The following is a 25,576-nucleotide window of genomic DNA, read 5'->3' as shown; positions in this document are numbered from 1 at the left end:
GGACCGACAGCGTGCGTTTTTGGCATGCGCGTGCACCTCACGCCATCTACTACTATGTGGGACAAACGGCTAACAGACAATACGTACAGTCTTTCTCTCTCTATTTACTACTTGTGCCAGAGAACACCACCGCATAGTTGACGGCTAACATGGCGCACAGTTTAACTGATGTCAACCCTCTATCCTTTGTCTTTGTCTACACGCTGGACTATCATTCTCATTTCTACTATATTACTCACTTCTTTTCCCACACGCGAACAAATGATAGTGACCCGAACGTGAGATGAAAACACATTTCCTTTTTCCTTCTACAATACCAGTCCTCTACAAACAATGGTTACACCCGCGCGGACATGAACACATGTTATATCTAAAACATTCATTCTTTCAACAGTAAATAAACGACGTTTATCTTATCCAGAAATTGAGTTTTTGTTTCCTTCAATTCCATTCATTTCATTATTTTCTTGTGGCGAGTTAGGGTATTATTATATCCTGGTCCGCAACACCTTCAAACCCTAACACTAACCCTAAGTGCGTGTAGTAGACATAACGAGATTGTTAAAATTCAATTTATGGTCTCAGAGATCTTTAAAAGTCATTTTCGCCCCTTTATTGTCGTTCGAAGACAGAATATATAAATTTTATTGAACGAAGGGGATCTTAGTATCGCCATTTTACTGAATACATTCAATATCCTTGCATGTAAAATATTTAGAATTGGTGCAAGTAAAACGTAAAAAAAAAAACAAAAAAAAACATCTTTATTATTAAAATGATAGTTTAACGCTATATATTATAATAAATATATTTCGTGAAATAAATGGTCATTCTCAACTGCAGTAAAGAAAGAGCATTTGCAGTGATTTAAACTGTACGCGCTTCCATAGTTTTTTTGTTTGTTTGTTTTTTCTAACGCCAACAGAGTTATCTTCCTTGATAACAACGCATGCTTGTCCCGGTGACCTCAGAAAGAAAGCGAAAGAAAAAACGTAAACATGTTCATGTAAATGAAACAAAGATTCCACGGGGATAAACAAAAGATTCCTTCAGGATATTTTGTGATTTAAAGAAAACCTTGAATAATTGAACTGGCACACGATAGCATTATAGTGTGTGATTCGCTAAATAGACGGACATTTCCCTTGCCTGATATCATATTTTATCTTCTTCCTGGTGTTAAGGACATTTTTTTTTCTTAAATACTCAGTATTTTCTAGGGTAAGTAAAACAAAATTATTGTACGTGCACATTTTGAGCGAAATTGATTTTTAACGGTCCCTAAAAATCTATCGTAAAGTTAACGTTCCTGATCAAAAGTTATTCCGAACAAATGTCTATGTGTGAGAATGTGGAATTCTATTGATTCAAATGTTTCTGTATGGGTAGAATCAACAAAGTTTAAACGCCAACTCAAACTTAGGGTTAATGTTTGGATTAATGAACGACATGTTTATTTTGTTTGTTTGTTTTCTGTAGGGGGGGGGGAGGAGAGAAAGAAAAAAAAACGCCCTTCATTAAACACGAAGTCAAAATCCGGGTTGACATTATTATCCGGGTTCACGATTATTACTTACCCCCCCCCCCTCCCACACACACGAAGAACCTGAAATCCTACCTAACTAATATTCCTGGTGAACCAAGTGTAAAAGAAATCCAGACAATTGCACCTAAGGGAACAGCGAGGATACGAAAAAGAGCTCTCGGTTGGTTTCAATAAAAAGCAGAGCAATGTTGGCAGCTGGTTTGGCTGTCCCATACCCAGCATTACAATCTTCAAAGGAAGAAAATGAAAAATAAATAAATAAATAAAAATAACGGAAAGTTAAAAGTCAATTTCGATTAAATTGTGATAATTCATTTTTTTTAATATAAGGTAAATACTGGACAAGAACCATTCATTATATCGAATATAAAACTAATCTATTTCATTGTCGTTTTGCATTTTGGCATATTTGATATGCTAAAATCATGTTCTGCTGGCTGACCTAATGTAATATATATGAATGCCCTGGAAAAGTAGCTTCTGATTAATGTTTACCGTTTTTTTTTTTTTTTTTAATATTCTGTTATTCTGGAAAAAAAAAAAAAAGGTAAATTATTACGACGTGCCTCAGGGTACTATAATCCCCCCCCCCCAACCTCCCCATGTCAAGAACGGCTTTCGGAATAAACACCCACCAACATCGAAAGCCGTTCTTAACATTGCGATGGGGTATCCCAAAAGCCGTTCTTACAATGGGGTGGTTGGGGGTGTTTATACTACGCTGGCTGGGGCAGGTCGTAAAAAAAATACCAAAAAAGCAACCATTTCATTTACATATTTTAAAACTGATAATCAGAAGTGACTTTTCCAGGGCATAAGCTTACGAAGAATGTCAACAACGGACGGAACTTGATTTTAACCCTGATATGTTTTTTTAGCTCTAAGAAAGCCGTAATCACGGTTATTACTACCCCTCCCCCCTCCCAAAAGGGGTACTTCTACAGAATTTGAACCGTACTATTTTTTTTTTTTTTTTTTTTTAAACTGACGTACACGAGTCAGGCCCCCATTGCGAAATACGCACTAACTACAATATTTTACGCAGCACGGTACAGTGAGAGTTTCGGTTTTGCTCTGGGAGGAAAAAAAGAGGAACTTTGCACTTTTCGGATTATTTTGTTATTATGTTTCTTTTTTTATTTTATTTATTTATTTTTATTTTGTTTGGCCGAAGAAGTTATAGGTTATTATTAATAGGAAAATCGGTGCAAGTCCAGATTAGCACTTGTCACAGAATGAAGATGGTTGTCAAACCGAGTTTTCATTTCAATGTCGTCAGTGTTTTTTCTCATATCGAAAACCTGAAATTTTATTTGCTGCAAGTGCACATTGATCTGCGCTATTTTTTAAAAAGTATTTTCAAGTTTAATTAAAGTTTTACGATATCTGTTTTTATTAAATTGTAAGGTGAAAGTACAGTAGGTACCTCCAACGCACGCCACAGTTTTAACACCCCCCCCGTACGTAACACGATGAAACTGTAATTTAATTTAATTTTATCATCCTAAGTTTTTTTACCATTTAAAAGAAGCTTCAAATAAACTATTATTAAAAAAAAATTTTTTACAACATACAAAAATAATGAAAATGCGAGACAAAAATCGTGTTTACATTATCGACGCTTTAAAACAAAGTGACGTTTCTAAACCTCTAGACACGCCCATGTTTTAAAAATCTAGCAAAAATCAAATAACCGTCATATTTTCCTGAAATTTTCGATATTTATTCATTATCGAATAAACTTACATAATAAAAGTAGGTTTCGTTAAATATATTAAATAAACCTTTTTTTAAGTGTTCATATTACGAAAACTAAACAAAATAAATGTAAGTCGATAAAAATTTCAACATTTTGTAAAGCTGAAAAGATATATAAAATCTCGTTATTGATTTCACTTACTTTAAAGTTATAGCTAAAATTGGACATAAAATCAATATTATTATGTTAAAAAAACAAACAATTTTCCTGATAATTTTTCTCGGTGATATAATTATTTGAACTACAACAAAAAAAATAGAATTCTATAAAATAATTATTTCTAAAAATGTTTATTATATTATTATAAATATTACGTGATATGAAGTTTTAAACAAAGATTTTTTTATAACAGGTTTCCAATAATAAAAATACATTCGCCTTCTATAATATAAATCTCACCTGTCTGTTTAAATTTATGTATGTATGCCTAAAACTTTCAACAGAGGCGATGTATTTTCATGAGATCGGTATCGTTTTGAAGCTCGGCCCTTTGGACGACAAATTTCGAAAAATTGGCCCAAAACATTAATTCCTTCACCCTCAACTGGGCACTTTTCTACAGGGAGGGGTTGCTTTTTTTGCCGACTTCCTAGCTTAGTGGGGATGCCCTCTTCTCTTCCCTACAACCTCTTTCCCACAGAAGAGACGTTGCAAGCTTGTCTGCTTTATTGTTATTTTCATGGCAAGTGCTCGGCTGAACTTCAATCTATGGTCCACCCTCGCCAAAACCACTATCAATAATTTCTCACACTCTTTATCTGTGCCTAAACCTAAATGGAGATTCCACGAACAAAACTTCTTTCTTAGAACTGCATGCCTGTGGAGCTCTCTCCCGATTGCCTACTTTCCAGCTGACTACAATCTGTCTTCAAGTCCAATGTAAACAAGTTCTTGATGAACCGTTCCCCCTAAGTAATTCAATTTACAAAATTCCCACTACTTATGTTTACAATGCTATAATCACATTGACCAATGTATACCCATTAACCCTTATTCTCGAGTGGCCTCCAGGCCTTGATAAGTGGTGATTCCTGTGTAAAAAAAAAAAAAAAAATAACATTATTTCAGCAAGGATCAATAAGTGCAAACCATTCTCATTGGTTCTGTGATTTCACTTGTACATGTGAAATCCGTATTATCTACTGTATTTATTAGCGGGGGGGGGGGGGGCGATCTACTTAAAGTATCCCTAATATGTATGTGACTGGGTTAGAGAGGGTATGGGCACAAGTTCCAAACATTTAAAAACAATATTGGTGGAAGCACTTAAACCATTAAAAAAATCACAGTAACGTAAGTGCATAAGTACCATTTTTTTTGTTTTTGTTTTGTTTGTTAAATTTGGCAACAAAAAAAATATAACAACAAAATAATTTGAAAATCGTAAAGTTCAAGCCAAATTGAAATTTTTATTTTTTAATAAAAAATAGTTATTAAAACATAAACAGTCGTGTTTTTGTTGTGTAAGTTTTTTTTTTTTTATTATTCAAAGAAATAAAATTTCACTGTTTTTTGGTATGGGGAAAAATGTCCGGCCAAAAAAGAAAGATAAGAAAATATGTAAGAAATTATTTCTCGCATCCCAATTTTACTCCCTGCAGAGGCAAAAGAATCCACAAATACAAAAGCCATTCCTTTCAAACTCAAAATTTATTCAAATGTAACAGCAAAGAAAGTTTATTGGTTCTGGTAGTGTCCATTTGCAAAACGGTGGCCTGTCTTGCCTCCATATGCATGGAGCCAGTAGTATGAATTCCTATTGTCGGAATGTTAGTTCGTTGTTCCTTGGACTCTGACGGAATATTGGTGTCTATAATTAGGCATAATGTTAGTCACTTGGGACTCTAGATGAATTGAGATAAGATCCAATATTTGGTAAATAAACATGGAGAACTGTTTTTGAATGTCATCCTTAATTTGGATAGATTCAGCAGTATAAAGTTGTCTCTGCTTGTAGACATGTGATTCCTTGTTCACTAACTTTGGTGATACAACATGAAGGAATTGTCATGGCTCCCACCAGTGTAGGAGTCGCTGGGTTTTGAGTCCATCCGTCGTCGAGTTCTTGTCTGGACTAAAAAGTAAAAGCAAGATGCAAAAAGTGCGCCAAGCAAATCACCTGACACATTCAAAATCAACCAATGACGACCAACCACTAAACTGCATGGGCGGCCAAACAAACAAGAAAGATGGCTACTGTATATGGAATTTCTCACAAATAATCCGAAAAGCGCAAAGTTCAGGCCAAAAAAAAAAAGGCCACACAGGCCAAAATTCTTTCCTTTTTTTTTCTCCGAGCAAAAACAGAACCCTCCCTGCAACATACTGCATACAACATTGTAGTCAGTGTGTATATCGCAATGGTGGCCTCACTCCTGTACGCTCCCCCTCTTTTTTTTTTTCAACCCTAACCCTAAACTTAACATAATTTTAATCTTAGTTCTGCAAAATTTCTTTTGGTTCGGTTCAAAAGAAGCCTCCAAAAAACGATTTAAATAAGAAAGAAATCAATAAATAGTGTTAACATTTACTAAATACGTGGATAGAAATGCAGAAGACTCATCTAAGAATTTAACTCAGATTCACGAGTTTCACCGAGAAATTATGGAATTTGCTGGGACATATAAAGAATTAATTGTGGAGACTGGGATAAATATTTGGGAAACCCGACCTTTCGCGAATTAATTTTCAGATTTTTTATTTGTACCCGTTTTGGGGTAAAGAATGTCACCCACCTTCTTAGATTCTAGCAAAATCGCTTCCTACTACTTCATTGCATTTCTCTTCTAATATTTTGTAAATATGCTTAATTCCAATTTATCAGCATATGTTCCCCAGTTGCAGTTTACCCCTCCCCACCAAAAATAAATAAAATAAAAACAAAAATACTGAAACCCTACCACTAACAGACCCCGATCCTCAAGAAGTATAAGCAAATTAAAAAGAAAAAAAACGTTAATCAATTTCCGTCCTCCATTTGCAACTGAAAAAAAAAAAAAAAATGAAATAATTAATAACATTGCTCCTTCTTTTCTCTCCTCAAAAGAGAGAAAACATGTTGGAACCTTACAACTAATCTTAAGTTCAAGTGGCAACAGACCTCCCCTCCCAAATATCAAAAAATAAAGGATTTATTAATTTTCCTGCTTCATTTGCATCGAAAAAAAGGTGCTAGTGCACTTATTGATCCGCGCTATTTTTAAGTAATATTTTCAAGTTTAATTAAAGTTTTGATATGCTTTTATTAAATTGTAAGGTTAAAGTACGGAATAGGTACAAAACACCCTCCACTTCCCATGTTAATAACTTTCTAAATAATAACATTATTATTTCAGCATGGATTAATAAGTGCACTAGTACAAAAAAAAAAAAAAATGAAATAAAAACAATTAAAAACATTACCTCTTCTGAGCAATAAAAAAATACACTAATTATTAAAAAAGTTCTGTTTGTTGAGTATTTGAATAACTGTACTGCCAACTGGGGTTAATATGGATAAGTTTTAGGATGTTTGCCCTGACTGTTGTTCTTGTTGTGGAAAGAAAAAAAGCGGGATGCAAGTCATTAAGTTCTTCGGAGCACATTCCATTAAAGTACTTGTAAGCAAGTACAGAGATGCAACACTGCGACGATGGAACAAGGAGTAGAGCTTGGTTGTAGTTGTTGTTGAGGATCATTCATTTCTAGTGAATCAAATGATTATTGTTGGCATTCGTTTCCTAAATATCTTTCTAGTTAGATTTGTTTCAGAAGGGCATCAAGTACTTACGGATAGGAAAGGTCGGGGGAGCAGCATAAAGGTTGGGAACCTCCCTGAGTGAAAGTTTTTTTTTCTATGGAACGAACTGGGTTCGAGCTTGGCACACCCAAGTTGTCAGTCCATGTTGCTAACCACTTAGTCACTGTCACTTCCCAGGGGCTGAGGCTTAGTAGACAGGTCAAGAATTTGGTGCTTTTGCAGAATAGTGATATTTTAAACCAACGCATTTCAGGTAAAAACATTACGTACTTACATGTCATGTTGAAATTAATATAAATTTTTAAAAATTACGAAAAATGATCCAGTAAATGTACTAGATGTATTTAAAAAAAAAAAAGAAAAAAAGAATCTACAGTTACTTCTTACATTTTGTGCTTAAAAACTGTAATTGTAATTATTTAGTTAAAAATGATTGATTGCAGTTATCTTCCCTAGGTCTTGCGAACTTTTCAACATTAAAACAATGATAAAACTATATAAATTGATAAACTTGATGAATTTTGTTTTTATTTGTAACTAGCGGGGGGTACCCGGCGATGCCCGGGTGTCTTGAGGTAAATCAAAACTCCGGGGGGGGGGGGGGTTAAATAATAAAATAAATGTTTTGGTAGTTAAGTATGAGAATCGAACCCGTACCCTTGAGTTGGAAATTAATGTGTGAAAAAAAAACGTGCTACGTTACCCATTGAGCCACAGCGACAGACAACATTAAGCAGGTTATTTAACTATAAAAACAGGCGTGCGCAATAAAAGTTAACTCTGCTGCTTCCATTTGACCTAATTAAGAAGGTCATATAGAAGTCACGCAGCGTTTGGGTTTGTTTACCCAAATTTAACTGTTTCTTCCCCCAACAGATGTTGGGGAGGGGGAAAGCAGCTCCCAATTGTCCAGATTGAATAGCAACTGTCTGATCAAAGCTGATTGCTTCTGGACGTTTTTCCCGGCGCAATGCCGAAGACGTCGTTTGAGTTTAGTTTCACTTTATTTATACTAAAAAGCCCAATCAACACGCGAGAAGCCAAAATAGCAATAATTTTGTAAAAATCGACATAAATAAATCTATACGCTACACGGTTTCCTAATTCCTAGATATTATTATATAGGACCTATATACACAGTTGTAAGCGATAGTAACGAACCCGGGACTGTGTGCGAGAAAGCCTTTGCCAGACATACACGAAATGGTCACACACATTTTGCCTTTTATATATATAGACTAATCTGGGTGGCTAGCATTGCCCGGATGTTTGAAGATGTGTGTTGAGCAAAAAAAAAAATAAGGTGGTAGTAGGCAGGCAAACTCGAACCCATACTGCAAAAGAGGAAAAAGAACGTGAAACAAAAAAAAAATGTGATGTCTTCGCTGAGGGAATGACTTACAAAAATATTGGCGAAAACAAAAAGCAACCTCTCCCTGTAGAAAAGTTCCCAGTTGAGGGTGAAGGAATTAATATTTTTAGCTAATTTTTCGAGATTTGTCGTCTGAAGGGTCCAGCTTTAAAACGATACCGATCTTGTGAAAATCCGTCGCCTCTGTCGAAAGTTTTAGGCAGACATACATACATACATACATACATACATACATTTAAACAGACAGGCGAGATTTATATTATAGGTTATTTTTCTACTGGATCATTTTTGTAATTTATATTAATATTGATATGACACATAAGTACATAATGTTTTCACCTGAAATGCGTTATTCATATTATTTGGATTCATCAGATTACTGTTCTCATCTTGAGTGTGATTTTTACGTTTTGGTCAATCTAACCTCCAACCTTCTTCAGGTGTACCTTGTTCGTAATTGTATTTTTCAATCACCAACACTGAGGATCGAACCTTCAACCTTCAGGAAAATATCACTTTTTACAATTGATTTTTCCAAGTACTCTAACCACTGCGCCACTGGTCCTTGCAGAAAAGGTTGGAGGTTAGATCGACCGAAAGATTGTGAAAATCACACTCAAGATGAGAACAGTAGTCCAATGAACCCAAATAATACAGGGTGACCCCAAAAAAAACAGATGACATTCAATTTTGTTTTTCTGAGCATTTTACAGTCAACGGAGAAAAAAAGGCCAAAGACCCTAGTGTTTTGATGTGATTTTTTGAATATAATAAACTAGTTATGACCAGAGTTTCATTTCATTCACACGAAACACTAAAAAACGAGGCCTAATTAGAGCTGGGGCCCGTTTTTTTTGGTCAGCCTGTAGCATGTCGATTTTCTCCTGATGAGATGATAGTCGAAAGAGCTCTTGAGAAACTTCCGCCTATTTTATTCAAACCTATATATATATATATATATATATATATATATATATATATATATATGTATACATTTATGCATATATATATATGTATACAGGGTGACCCCCCCCCCTCCTTCAAAGAAAACAAAAGCTAAATGGAGGCCATCTAGGACATATGCTGTAGAACGGAGAAAAAAGGCCAAAGACCCTAGTGTTTTGATATGATGTTTTGAATATAATAAACTAGTTATGACCAAAATTCCATTTCATTCGAACAAAACACTAAGAAACGAGGCCTAATTAGAGTTGGGGCCCGTTTTTTGGGGTCATCCTGTATGAATAACCACTCTTCATCTCCAAGATTCAGAAACGTGAAATGCGTTAGTTTAAAACATTACTAGTCTGCACAAGTACTGAAAATTTAAAAGTTCATCTGAGAGTTGAGTTCGGGATATTTTGGTTGAAATAAACTCTGCAACTGTGAGGCTCCTGCTAATTATCTGAATATGTACAGTTTAGCTTGTGTGTATTTTTCTCCCACAAGTTAATTTCAGTAGTGCTTATTTGATATGAAGAATGTATGTTGTTCAAACTTCTAAATATCACATCTTATTGTAGTAATGATTGGTATTAACCTCCCTCTTACTGCAGGAAGGTATGACACAAGGTTGGCAGATGAGGAATAGAAAGACTCGTACATTAGAGGTGGTATACTCTGGCCAAGTCCCATAAAAAAAATGCCTGAACAGCATTCTTGATTCATCAAGAAGTTAGCAATAAACCAACCCCTTCTCAAAGAGAGAAGGTAAAGCCTATGTGGTGTACCAAACTATATCTTCGCCCAACTGAGCAGAGCAGTTGGTGCTGCAATGACACACCCTGTTGAACTGATTGTGAAGGATGTATCTTGAAATTCAATTATTGTCTCTATAGACACACAACAACCCCTATCTATGAAATTCTTTATTTGGCCAATCAACTCTGGTGTTCTGACTTCCTTACTTCTCCCACACCTCTCATCATCCCTCACAGACTGCCTTCCTTGAATCTCTTATGCCACTCAAAAACTGATGATAGATTCATGCAAGATGGCCAAAAGCAGTCTGAAGCTTTCACTACGTTTCTGTGTAATTTTTTTCAAAGTTTTAAACAGAATTTTATTGCATATCATTCTTCTAAAGTGTCCTCACATCCAGATTGCATTTTTGAAATTCACCAGCTGTGACAATCAGGCTTTAGTAGGGTGTATTCCAATTCTTGCTGTAGCTGTTCATTTGAACTTGAAATAAAAATTGGCCAGTCATCTCATAAGATGTATAGCAATAACATATTGAATTTTCAAGAATCTACTACAATTTAAAATGCCTGTACAAAAATGTCTGGAAACTTATTGAAGGTATTTCATATCTTGAAATTCAATTTTTCGAGTTTTGAATTTCACTCTTATAATAATGAAGAAGCACTGTTTTTTGTTTTTAGTTGTAGAACTCTGCTGTTGCCAGCTGTTGCTATAGCTATTAAAAAGGAAACGCATTTTAGGATTGGAGAATACCAATAGGCAACAGGTGTCAAACATAAACTAAACTGAGGGGGATGAGAAGGAAAACAATAAAATCACTAATAGGATCTGGCACAAGAAATCACTGAATAGTAACATAAGCTGTCATTAAAAATGTGTTGTCTGTAATGATATCTGCATTTCTGAAATTTTTTTAGATAAGAATTGATTATTTGTATAGCTCAAATGGTAATGACTAAGGCTGGAGCACTATATGTTTGGTTTCAGTTTCTATTCTAGCTAATGGCACCAAAGTCATATATATATATATATATATATATATATATATATATATATATATATATATATATAAAACAATCAATACAGTGGAAAAGAAATGTTTACCCGATATAATCAGAGGTAAACTAGAATTTAATATAAATATTAATATTTAATATATTAATGAATTAATCCCAACCAAATAAAAAAAAAAAAGCTCAATATCGATACAATGGAAAATAGAGCTTATTACAGGGGAAAATAAAAGAATTTAAAACTGTAAATTAAAATTTACAATTAAATTTATTATTTGACAGAATACTCCAAAAACAATTTTCCAAGTCCTTATTCCTTATTGAAAATTGTTTTTAGAGTATTCTATCGAATAATAAATTTAATTGTAAATTTTAATTTTGCAGTTTTAAATTCTTTTATTTTCCATTATATTAAATGTGTATCGATTAATCTGCAAGTAATAAGTAATCGGCCTAATCAGCCACTTTGCTGATTAATCAGTAATCAGCCAATTTGCTGATTAATCAGCCGATTAATTACTTTTCTCTTTACTATTAAATTTAAATCACTTCATCACTGCCAAGAAACTCATCAGATAGCATTGACATATTTACAATTTAAGTTAACATTTAATCAAGTGTCTGGCCACTATTATGGCCTTTTATCTTTATTAACTAAAATTACAAAATATAATATCTAATTCTTAAATAAGATAAGAAAAAGAAATTACAAACCAACTACAAAGTACAAATTGTAATTATTTAAGTGAATAACTATAAGCTGAAGTTCTGCACCTGCTGCTGCTCTACTTTCTCTTCTATTCTTGCTGCCTGCCTCCTCTGCTCTCATAGTCTCCTCACTATTTAAAGTTGAATACTTTTAAATTGTAATGTAGAAACATTAAATTTTCTCTATTCTTATGGCACAGCCTGTTCATCATAGGCTCATACTAAAGAGCCTTTCCCCCTCCAAGATGTGCTTTAGTATTTTGAAGTCAGTTTATTCAGCAGTGGCAAGGTCTCCTGTGTCTACTTTCACCACTGAAATGGATCATCACCTGTTGTGAGTAGTTGTAAAGCTATGTAATGGTCAAGTTCTTTTGTGCACTTAAGCATAAGGGATTTACTCCTTTTGAGTTTAGATTGTGATCGTTGTATTTCTGTTATAGTCACAGTTTCCAGGTTTAACTAAGCTTCTATCTGCTCTAAGTTTTGATTTGTTACTGTAGGCTTATTCGAAGCTAATTTATCAAACAGATTTGAAAGAGATAACAGTTTTATTTCTACTTGGATCTTCTTGACTCTCAACAGAGCTTGAAGAAGTGTATCCTACTGATTCTGTTTCATTATCATCAGTAGAAAGTAAAAGATGTAGAATCCAATTCTTAGTGTTTTCCAGGCCATTCTTTTGAGAATTAATATTTGAATCATGGATCTAAGAAAATAGACGCACAAGTTTTTATCATTTAGATAGAACTAGCAGGGCTACCCGGCGTTGCCCGGGACCGTATCAACAATGAAAAAACAAAAGCAGATATTGCACATATGTTTTATTCTTAGGGGAGAGGAATCTTTCAGGGTGAGAGAGAGAGAGAGAAGATAAAGAGTGTGAGAGAGAGGCAGAAGAGAAAGTTGTTCCATCCTCTTTCCCAAATTTGAATACTGTGCACGTTTGAACTCTCATCGTCGAGTTGATCCTCGAGTTGCCTATTGGCCTTGATAAGTGCTAATATAGAGAGAAGAGAAACAGGGTGAGAGAGAGAGAGAGAAGAAAAAGAGTGTGAGAGAGAGGCAGAAGAGAAAGTTGTTCCATCCTCTTTCCCAAATTTGACTACTGTGCACGTTTGAACTCTCATCGTCGAGTTGATCCTCGAGTTGCCTATTGGCCTTGATAAGTGCTAATATAGAGAGAAGAGAAACAGGGTGAGAGAGAGAGAGAAGATAAAGAGTGTGAGAGAGAGGCAGAAGAGAAAGTTGTTCCATATCATTTAGATAGAATGAAAATCTTATTTCCATTGATTCATTGAATTGTTTAACAGTGGATTCCACTGAAGTCAGAAATATCAGAATTAGATTGGACAGCTTTTAAAAGAAATAATCTCAAAGCTAAAATTGTAGGTTCTTTCATCAATATGGTTGAAGTTCTGTGACTTGTTTCTTTGGTGATTTTTTTTTTCTTCTTTTTTTTTTTTTGAAATGGATTCAGTAACTAGACTATTTTTTGAACAAGTACCTAATGGTAAGTTGTTAAGGTAGGAATTTTATAGTATCGCAAATTCTTGTATGAAAAAAGTGAACAAATTGTTTATTAAAAAATTCCGGTTTGTGCGAATCATTCTGCTTCACATATATGCTATGAAAAAGTCCTTTTCGATTGTTTACCAGTTAAAAATATATATCATACTTTAGTAATTTAAATTTTATGATGTGAAATGGTTAAATTTCAAATCTAGAATTTTTATTATATGCAAGACAAAGAATACATTTCAATAAGTATATCTCCTTAACATAGGTTTTCAATGTTTATCCATCTTCTCAGAGGAAAAAATATTAGCAAATATATATATATATATATATATATATATATATATATATATATATATATATATATATATATATTATAAAAATTCTAGATTTGAAATTTAACCATTTCACATCATAAAATGTAAATTACTAAAGTATGATTTATATCATTTAAAAATATATATGCAATAGTAGCAAGAGTCCGAAAATGAGGAACAAGAATATGACTGATGAAGAATGCTTTATTTTCAGTTCATACATCGTCTCAATTTACTGTATAATTCCTCAACATAAAAACTGAAAGATGAAGTAATAATTTTCTTTGACAATGATTTAAAGTAAAAAATAATAATGTTATTTATATAGAAACAGAAAAAACTCAAATTCAATGCAGTTTTAAAAGTCAACATATTAATCACACATCATACCTGTTATTTGGTAATATGGTTTAGACGATGCATGTCTCTTCGATAAATTTTCGCAAGCAAAAGAGGGAGTTAACTTGTCTTCCTTTCCAATATAATAAATATTAGTATTATTTATGACAACAAAATTTGCTGATAAATCGGCATTAGAAAACCTATTAATCAGCCGGTATATCCCTAATGTATATATATATATATATATATATATATATATATAACTTGATGTATACCACAATAAAAAGCATTGTTTTCCGAAACGATCATACAGATAATTGATTTTGTTGTTGTTCCTTCTTATGAAACGGATTTTTAATTTAATTAAAATTTGATTTTTAAATTTTAAATTATAAATCACATTACTTAATATATATATATATATATATATATATATATATATATATATATATATATATATAAATACTAGCAGTATCTGCTAACTCACGCTGCCTGGTGGAAGTATTCCCCTCCCCCTTGTAAAAAAAAAATAAGTACGGTTGTTTTTGCTGCTTAACTGCTAACCTCCTCATATTATGAACTTGTTTTGGAATAGACACCCCCAACTCCTCATGGTAAGAACGGCTATTGGAACACATTAGGCAGCCCAATGGAGAGAGGTAAAAACAAAACAAAAAAATCCATTTAGCCGTTGAAGCTGTGGTAATGTTGACTGGTTACTTACCAGCCTCCGCGACTATAAATAGTTTGTCTCTCAGCTTTATTAAAAAGCAGAAATTTATATAAGAACAAAAATATGGAATCCTATCCTAAGGAAATGAAGTGAAATTTCTTTCGTGTTTTCATCATTTATTTGTTTTTTTTTTTATTAATTACTGCAGTACTTGGTTTGAAATATTTCACTTAGCACCATAGCAAATAAAAAATAAAACCAAAATAAAAATACCCCCCCCCCAAAAAAAAAACTAAAAGAAAATACCCTAAAAACAAATGAAGGTTTATCGTTTTAGTTCGATACAAAAAAATAAAAAATAAAAAAAGGGAAAAAAAGTAATAAAACTGTTTAAATTTGATAAAAAAATAACTGAAAAAAAAATAACTGATAAAAAAATAACTGGAAAAAAAAATAACTGAGAAAAAAATCATGAAATGTTATACATATTTATACCATGTATAAATATGTATATCTCCATACCATGTGTATAAATATATATATCTCCATACCATGTGTATAAGTATATATATCTCCATACCATGTGTATAAATATATATATCTCCATACCATGTGTATAAATATATATATCTCCATACCATGTGTATAAATATATATATCTCCATACCATGTGTATAAATATATATATCTCCATACCATGTGTATAAATATATATATCTCCATACCATGTGTATAAATATATATATCTCCATACCATGTGTATAAATATATATATCTCCATACCATGTGTATAAATATATATATATATCTCCATACCATGTGTATGAATATATATATATATCTCCATACCATGTGTATGAATATATATATCTCCATACCATGTGTATAAATATATATATATCTCCATACCATGTGTATAAATATATATATCTCCATACCATGTGTATAAATATATATATATATCTCCATACGATGTGTATAAGTATATATATCTCCATACCATGTGTATAAATCCCTGCTGTGTTTATGGGGATCAGTAGGAGGACTTCAGCAATAGGGGGAAAAATTGGGACTATTTCCTCTGTTGGTTAATGCGATGGTGCTAGTGTAGCTCTTTGGAATGAGTCTAGGATTTTATTTGAGCATCTGGATGTGTTAGAAAAGTCTTTATAGAGTTATATAAGATAGTGGCTAATAGGCCAGACATAAGAAATTTGTATGCGTCATCTGTTGTAAACCTGCAGTATTTTGGTCTAGAAGGAGGAAAAATGTGCCTCTTATAGGGATTAACGTTGGAATGATTAATCGGAATCAGAAAAATTGGAACTTTTTTTTTTTTTTTTTTTACAAGGTGGTCACCACTTATCAAGGCCCGGAAGCCACTCAGGGATAAGGGTTATTGTAAGTACAGTACATTAGTGTGGATATTTAAAGTGTCTACTTAAGGGGGCAGTTCATCAGGAATTTGTTTACATTGGACTTGAAGACATCCAAGTTGTAGTCAGGAGGGAAGCAGGCAGACGGAACAGAGTTCCACAGGCGTGCAATTCTAAGAAAGAAGCTTTGTTCATGGAATCTACGTTTTGATTTAGGCATAGATAAAGAGTGGGGAAAGTTTTTGACAGTGGATTCAGCTATACGGGTGTTTTTCGTAAAAGATTGGCGAGGGGGGGACCAGAGATTGGAGTTAAAACGAGCACCTGCCATGGAAATAACGATAAAACAAAGATAGGCTTGCAACATCTCTTCTGTGGGAGAGAGATTGCAGGGAAGAGAAAAGGGCATCCCCCACTAAGACACGAGGTCTATTTTGTACTCTTTCAAGGCAGGTTAGGCTGTTTTTAACAGCTCCTGCCCAGTATATAGTAGTGATATCAAAAGTAAAAAATATATATATATATATACATATATATTAGTGATGGAATGATTCCAATTGTGTATCAGAATTGGAAAAACTTGTGCCTATTTTCCAATACCATAATAATTCTTTTGCCATTTTAAAATTTTTTTTAAAAAGCAAAATCCTCCACTACTGGTAGTAATGATAAAATAATAAATATTTATTGATTTTAAACTGCCAGTTAAACTAAAATCTATAGATCACTCCAACAAGTGTATTTTTACGTTTGAGAAAATATCTGCATATTTAACATGTGTGTTGATGGTAATCGGGGGAAAAATAACAACTCTATAGTGAAATATTTGGAACAACCGGTGTCACTTGAAATGTGCGCCAGTATTCATCGTCTGCTATGGGGTATCTAATCTGTACTTGATCCAAATATTTAGAGATTTTTAAAGAATCAGAATCTATAATTGCATCGGAGAAAAATATTGGAATCATTCCATCACTAATATATATATATATATTACTTTTGATATCACTACTATATATTGGTTACAATATAATATATAATAATCAATATAGAAGGTAACTCTATAATAATAATATATATATGAAATGTGCATGAATTAAAGTATTATATTTAAGCATAATTTATGACCAGGCAACGCTGAGCATCACTGCTTGTTAAAAAAAATAAATTAAATAAAACCATGTAAAAATTAAAAATATAAAAATTAGAAAATTTAAAATGTATTATTCTAAAGCCTTATTACTCTCCTCGAAAATAGTAATTTCTGAATTTTTTTATTGTACCTGTGTCGTCATCTGCCTTTGTAGTAAGAAAGAAAAGTTTGATTATGTGTGTCATTCTTCACACTACTGTTCTCATTTTCACAAAGTTTTGGTCGATATAGCCTTTGCCCTTTTTCAAATGTATCTTGTAGAACTAAGGAATCTTTCTGTCAAATTCTAGACTTTTGAATGGAACTCTTTATTTAATCCATGCGGGTAGCATGTTCCTGTTCTGTCATCCATGACCGGATAGAAGTCCTTAGTAGTTCGCAATTGTATTTTGAGCGTCGCATGAATAACAAAACGAGAGCATACCTACCCATGTGAATTAAATAAAGGGCCCCGTTCAAAATTCCATGAAAATTCCCGAGTTTGACAGAAAAATTCCCAAGCTCAACAAGATACACCTGAAGATGGCCTGAGGTTATATCGACTGAAACTTTGTAAAAATAACACTCAAGATGAGAACAGTAATCCAAACAATAATACTAGTGTAACTCTTTTTGAAAAATCACATGAAGCAACTCTTTATAGACCAAGTTGATATTTTCAATAATGTTTTTCTCGTATTTAGGATCAGACAAACTTGATACTTATTGTTCCACAGATGCTATAGAGAGGTTTGTGAAGGCTGCCTGACTGCTGGTACCGAATAATGCCTCTATAAGGTTTTTCTTAAATCGTTGTACATATGTTGAATCTTAAAATCATTTTGTTAAATTTATACGTTCATAAGGAGAAAGAAACTTTTCAAGGATTTACAAAGAGGTAGATAATGCCTAGGAAAATAAAAAGGTTTGGAATTGTGAGTAGACAACTTATGAAGCTCAGAGAACTGTTGGGTATTGAAAACTAGCATAAAACTCTATTCACATTGAGGAGTGGTGTTGGAAATTATCAATGTAGATATAGATTTAATACTGTAAAAATTGTAAGAGTTGTCTCTCTTGGACTGTGTGAAGGGTTAGTTCCCTTTATGCTTTATTGACTTGTATTTTTGGAAGTTAACCTGTTTTCTCTCTCTTCATGCCCAAATGTAAATAAGACAAACGTCTTCTTCTGTCTGTGTGTTAAACAAAAACCATAGTTACATGTTAATTTCTCTTTTGTTGACTTCAATGACTTCCACAGTGTGAATTGTAGTTAAAAAAAACAAAGTTTGTTTTATCTGCTTTATTCATAATTAACCATCAAAAAATTATTTTAAAAAAGCTAGGTATGTTTTATTTTATTCTTTATTCATAATTAACCATAAAACATGTATGAAAAAAAAAAAATTGTATGCAAATTTTAGCTCTGATAACAAAGGGATCTTATCAAGTGTTAAGTCTAACAGACTATAATTTTTTTATTGTATTTTGTTTCCACAAATTGTTTCCAATTGTTGAACCAATAAACAGAAATTAAACTTTCTTTTTTAAGCAATTCCTAAATGTGATGCTGTTTTTTTGTCTTCTCATTTCAGAAAGATGTTGCTTATTCGACCGCTTTTCAAATGTGCTCATCAGCCAACAAAGATTGCTTTAAAATCAACAACAGTGCAATGTCTTCGGAGTCGGTTTACATGTAAGCAATTAAGCAGAGATTGTTTTTTTTTGAAGGAGAGGGGTTTGTCGATTTTTTTTTTTTTTTTATTGATAAAAGATTCTATCGGCTTTTGCTCTCCCTTGAAACCCTGCCTCATCCACCATACTCCCCACACCTCTTACCTACTGTCTAACATTTTTTTTCAAGCATCTCGACAACTTTCTACGTAAAAAATGCTTCAAAAACCCAAGTGATATCAAAAACGCCTTCAGCGATTTCATCGCCACCAGAACGCAAGATTTTTATGCTATTGGCATAAATACACTTGTTTTGCGTTGGCAAAAGTGTGTTAATTCTGATAGTGCTTATTGCGATCAATAAAAATATGTTCATCTGAATTTAAAAGTTAAAATCTGCAACAACTTTTTTCTCAATCTGATAATATGACTCGCTAAGATTATTTGTTTTATTTGAACTACTTTTTTAATCTTGAATCTTATTCTCATCATGTTTCGGCCAGTGTAACCTCTGGCCTTCTTCAGGTGTCTCTTGTCGAATTTGGGAATCTTTCAGTCATGATTTCGAGTGTTGAGTTAATTCTTAGTAACAAAGATGACGGCGAAGAATCAATGCAGTCACGATTCAGTGGTTTCAAGACAGAGGTTGACAGCGAACTGAATTGACTCCAAGATTCCATATTTTTTATAATAAAGTTGGAGGCTTCTGATTGATTGATTGTTCTAACCGCAAGAACGTTGAAATTATTGGGGTTGTACCCTCATTGGCAATCAAAAACATTTTAACACTGTAGAACTCCAGAATCTGCACAGAATTTGGAATGGAACCTTTTATTTAATCAAATAAAATGATGCCTACAAGGACTATTAATTTATTCATAATACATATTATCTATATATTCTCTATATAATATTATCTATGGTATTATCTATATGATATTATCTATGGTATTATCTATATATTATATATATAATACTAGCATGGGTGCCCGGCGTTGCCCGTGTATTTGGAGATGTATATTGAGCAAAAAATAAAAAAAAGAGTGGTCAATATTTTTAACTTTGACCCCTATTATGACCCCTTAAAATTTATTGTTTTGGGCTCAAATTAAGTTATTAAGTTAGATCCATGTCCAATGAATCTATATCTAAAATTTCAAATGTTTAGACCGAAAATTGTCGGAGGAGTTTGGTAGAGTTCTCAAAGGTCAAATCGTTGACCACTTAATCGCCAAATTTCTGGCCAAAAACCGATCACATCGATTTTCCCAAATCTCAGTACACTATATATCAAATTTTGAGTCTGTAGACTAAAAATTGACAGAGTTATTGCGTAGGGAAATGTACACACACAGACACACACACAGACAGACACTTTCACTTTTATAGATATATAGATTATCTATATATTATCTATATGATATTCTCTATATATTATCTATATGATATTCTCTATATATTATCTATATGATATTTTTTATATATTATCTATATGATATTTTCTATATATTATCTATATAATATTTTCTATATAATATTTTCTATATAATATCATCTATATAATATTCTCTATATATTATCTATATAATATTCTCTATATATTATCTATATAATATTCTCTATATATTATCTATATGATATTTTCTATATATTATCTATATAATATTTTCTATATAATATCCTCTATATAATATTCTCTATATATTATGTATATAATATTATCTATATGATATTTTCTATATATTATCTATATAATATTTTCTATATAATATTCTCTATATATTATCAATATATTTTCTATATATTATCTATATAATATCCTCTATATATTATCTATATATTTTCTGTATATTATCTATATAATATTCTCTATATATTATCTATATAATATTCTCTATATATTATCTATATAATATTCTCTATATATTATCTATATAATATTCTCTATATATTATCTATATAATATCCTCTATATATTATCTATATAATATCCTCTATATATTATCTATATAATATCCTCTATATATTATCTATATAATATTTTCTATATATTATCTATATAATATTATCTATATAATATCTATATAACATTATCCTCGATATTCATCTCTATAGTAAATATGCAAGAATGCTTCGATTAACCTACAACATATCCCAGAAAGGTTACCCAACAAACAAGTCATTGTATGGTTCCCTACCTCGTGTTAGCACTTGCCAGTCATCTTAGTCGCCATAATGAACTGGCAGGAAAACTCCTACTTTGGACTCCAGACGCAAAAAGGATAGTTGGACATCCATGTGTAACACTGAAATTCATTATTGAAGAGGAAACCGGTTTAGCAGGAACTGAGTTGGTTGCTGCAATGGCCAACCGAAAACTCTGGCAATTTGAATTTGTTTACGTTCCACCTGTGCCTACTGGCATTGGATGAAATAACAAGAACATTCTTCTTGATCCTTTCTTTATCAGAATAAAACTACTTGATCAATTCATGTTTTCTTTCTGTCATGGATACATACAGATTTTTCTTTGTTTGTTTTTTTTTCATAGGAATTCTGGACAAGAGCTGTAAAATCTATATATATAAAAGGCAAAATGTGTGTGACCATTTCGTGTATGTCTTCAAAAAGCTTTTCTCGCACACGGTTCCGAGGTCGTTACGATCGCTTACAACTGTTTATATGGGTCCTAAATAATAATATGCACGATTTGGGAAAGCGCGTCGCATCTAGATTTATTTACATCAACTTTTACAAAATTATTGCTATTTTGTCTCCTCGCGTCTTGATGAGGCTTTTTCGTATAAAAAAAAGCGAAACTAATTCAAATTTAACAAATCCTCGACATTGCGCTGGGAAATGTCTAGAAGCAATCAGCTTTGATCAATGTTGTACATTAGACAATTGCTATTGAATCTGGACAATTGGGAGCTGGTTTCCCTCTCCCCAACATTTGTTGGGGAAAAAAACCAGTCAAATTTGGGTAAACAACTGCGTGACTTCTATTTGACTTTCTTAATTAGGTCAAATGGAAGCAGCAGAGTTAACTTTTATTGCGCACGCCTGTTTTTATAGTTAAATAAATAAATTCAAACACGTCTACGCTGTATGTCGCGGTGGCCAAATGGCTACTGTCGCACGTTTTTTTTTTTTTTTCACACATTAATTTCCAACTCAAGGGTACGGGTTCGATTCTCATACTCACCTACCAAAACATTTTTTTTTTATTATTTAATACCCCTCCCCCGGAGTTTTGATTTACCTCAAGACACCCGGGCATCACCGGGTACCCCCTGCTAGTATTTAATAAAACAAAAAAAACATTTAAAAAATTATCTTTTATATAAAACTTTACCCAATATATATTTACATTTTTAGCACCATTAAACTAAAATTAGTGTTAGAGGAGTATTATATAAGAAATACAAGAAATCAAAATATATTAGCTTGGTGCAAAAATGTTTTTTTTAACGTTCAACTATATATATACAAAATAAAAATGACATTATTTTTGCATCAACCTAATACCAACATATTTCTCACTTCTTGCACTTGTAATAGCCTTCTAATACTCCTCAATATATATTTTGCACACAATGTTTCAAGCAAACTACATCTTAAATTATTCTTATTAAAATTGGTTTTCTACTTTCGAATTGAGTCAGAATAATCCTCTTTAACACTTACCATTTTTTTCTTACATATCTACTCTGACATATTTTGTTTCTTTAGATTCTTGTAAGATTCACTTGTCGTGTGCGTTGGCTTTTCTAAACATTTCAACTATTTTCATTATCACGGTTTGTATCCTGTAAATTTTTACTTTCATTTTAATTTGTTCTCGTTTTTTTCTATTTTTAAGAAAAACAAGAGCGTCTTTTTTATTTGGATATTTCGGTAAAAGTTGGAAATTGATTCGTCTTGCTCTATTTAGAGTCAAAATTGCTTACAGCACAACTGCAAATCTATGGAAATCCCATTTTTTAAAAGATTAAATCACCCAATCATTAAAGACATAATAAAAGCAAGGAAGGTCCAGAGTTTTATAATTATACAGGGTGGTCCACTTAAAAGAAGCCCATAAACTGTAGTATAGAGGAGAAAGTGCTCCCTGTTGACATCTATGCATTTCTGGGCACGTTTAATACCGTTTGCAGATACAGCCTGTAGATGTTCTCTGGTGATTTTCCTGATAGCGTTGGTAATTTTCTCCTTAAGTTCGTCTAAATTGTGAGGATTATTTGCATAAGCTTTTTGTTTTAAAGTCCCCCAAAGATAAAAATCGCATGATGGCAAGTCTGGGGAGCATGGTGCCACAACCCTTTGCTTATTGTTCTCTCTTTCGTAAACATGTCATGAACTCGTTTCAGTGATCTGTGAGACGTGTAGCATGTAGTGCCATCTTGTTGGAAAAAAAATTGCATTTTGTCTTGTGGTGTCAGTTGGTCGTTAAGAGAAAGATTAGGTAGATCAGGCTACTTTCAAGTGGGCCACCCTCAGTGTGTGTGTGTATATATGTATGTATATATGCATGTGTATATATATATATATATATATATATGTGTATATATATATATATGCATGTGTATATATATGTGTATATATATATATGCATGTGTATATATATGTGTATATATATATATGCATGTGTATATATATGTGTATATATATATATATGCATGTGTATATATATGTGTATATATATTTATATGCATGTGTATATATATGTGTATATATATATATATATGCATGTGTGTATATATGTGTATATATATATATATGCATGTGTATATATATGTGTATATATATATATATGCATGTGTATATATATGTATATATATATATATGCATGTGTATATATATGTATATATATGTATATATATATGCATGTGTATATATATGTATATATATATGCATGTGTATATATATGTATATATATATATGCATGTGTATATGTATATATATATGCATGTGTATATGTATATATATATATGCATGTGTATATATATGTATATATATATGCATGTGTATATATATGTATATATATATATGCATGTGTATATATATGTATATATATATATGCATGTGTATATATATGTATATATATATGCATGTGTATATATATGTATATATATATGCATATATATATATGCATGTGTATATATATGTATATATATATGCATGTGTATATATATGTATATATATATATGCATGTGTATATATATGTATATATATATGCATGTGTATATATATGTATATATATATGCATGTGTATATATATGTATATATATATGCATGTGTATATATATGTATATATATATGCATGTGTATATATATGTATATATATATGCATGTGTATATATATGTATATATATATGCATGTGTATATATATGTATATATATATGCATGTGTATATATATGTATATATATATATATGCATGTGTATATATATGTATATATATATATATATGCATGTGTATATATATGTATATATATATATGCATGTGTATATATATGTATATATATATATATGCATGTGTATATATATGTATATATATATATATATGCATGTGTATATATATGTATATATATATATGCATGTGTATATATATGTATATATATATATATATGCATGTGTATATATATGTATATATATATATGCATGTGTATATATATGTATATATATATATGCATGTGTATATATATGTATATATATATGCATGTGTATATATATGTATATATATATATGCATGTGTATATATATGTATATATATATGCATGTGTATATATATGTATATATATATGCATGTGTATATATATGTATATATATATGCATGTGTATATATATGTATATATATATGCATGTGTATATATATGTATATATATATGCATGTGTATATATATGTATATATATATGCATGTGTATATATATGTATATATATATGCATGTGTATATATATGTATATATATATGCATGTGTATATATATGTATATATATATGCATGTGTATATATATGTATATATATATGCATGTGTATATATATGTATATATATATGCATGTGTATATATATGTATATATATATGCATGTGTATATATATGTATATATATATGCATGTGTATATATATGTATATATATATGCATGTGTATATATATGTGTATATATATGCATGTGTATATATATGTATATATATATATGCATGTGTATATATATGTATATATATATGCATGTGTATATATATGTATATATATATATATATGCATGTGTATATATATGTATATATATATATATGTCTGTGTATATATATGTATATATATATATGTCTGTGTATATATATGTATATATATATATGCATGTGTATATATATGTATATATATATGCATGTGTATATATATGTATATATATATGCATGTGTATATATATGTATATATATATGCATGTGTATATATATGTATATATATATGCATGTGTATATATATGTATATATATATGCATGTGTATATATATGTATATATATATGCATGTGTATATATATGTATATATATATGCATGTGTATATATATGTATATATATATGCATGTGTATATATATGTATATATATATATGCATGTGTATATATATGTATATATATATATGCATGTGTATATATATGTATATATATATATGCATGTGTATATATATGTATATATATATATGCATGTGTA

General features: G+C 31.3%; 1 long non-coding RNA gene across 2 annotated transcripts in view; it reads left to right on the top strand.

The window, feature by feature from the left end:
* The first annotated feature begins 917 nt into the window (after nucleotides 1-917).
* Nucleotides 918-25,576, top strand: part of LOC145255679 (uncharacterized) — a 51,764-nt gene continuing 27,105 nt past the window's right edge. For both annotated transcript variants that reach the window (XR_013863889.1, XR_013863890.1), the window contains exons 1-2: nucleotides 918-1,221; nucleotides 18,792-18,892. This is a non-coding gene — a long non-coding RNA (uncharacterized LOC145255679). The remainder of the gene's footprint in view (nucleotides 1,222-18,791; nucleotides 18,893-25,576) is intronic.

Source organism: Euprymna scolopes, chromosome 31 (assembly GCF_053919585.1).
Source record: "Euprymna scolopes isolate OS-2025 chromosome 31, ASM5391958v1, whole genome shotgun sequence".
NCBI lineage: Eukaryota > Metazoa > Mollusca > Cephalopoda > Sepiida > Sepiolidae > Euprymna > Euprymna scolopes.
The sequence above is the reverse complement of the archived record's forward strand: the minus strand, read 5'-3'. Positions and strand labels throughout refer to the sequence as shown.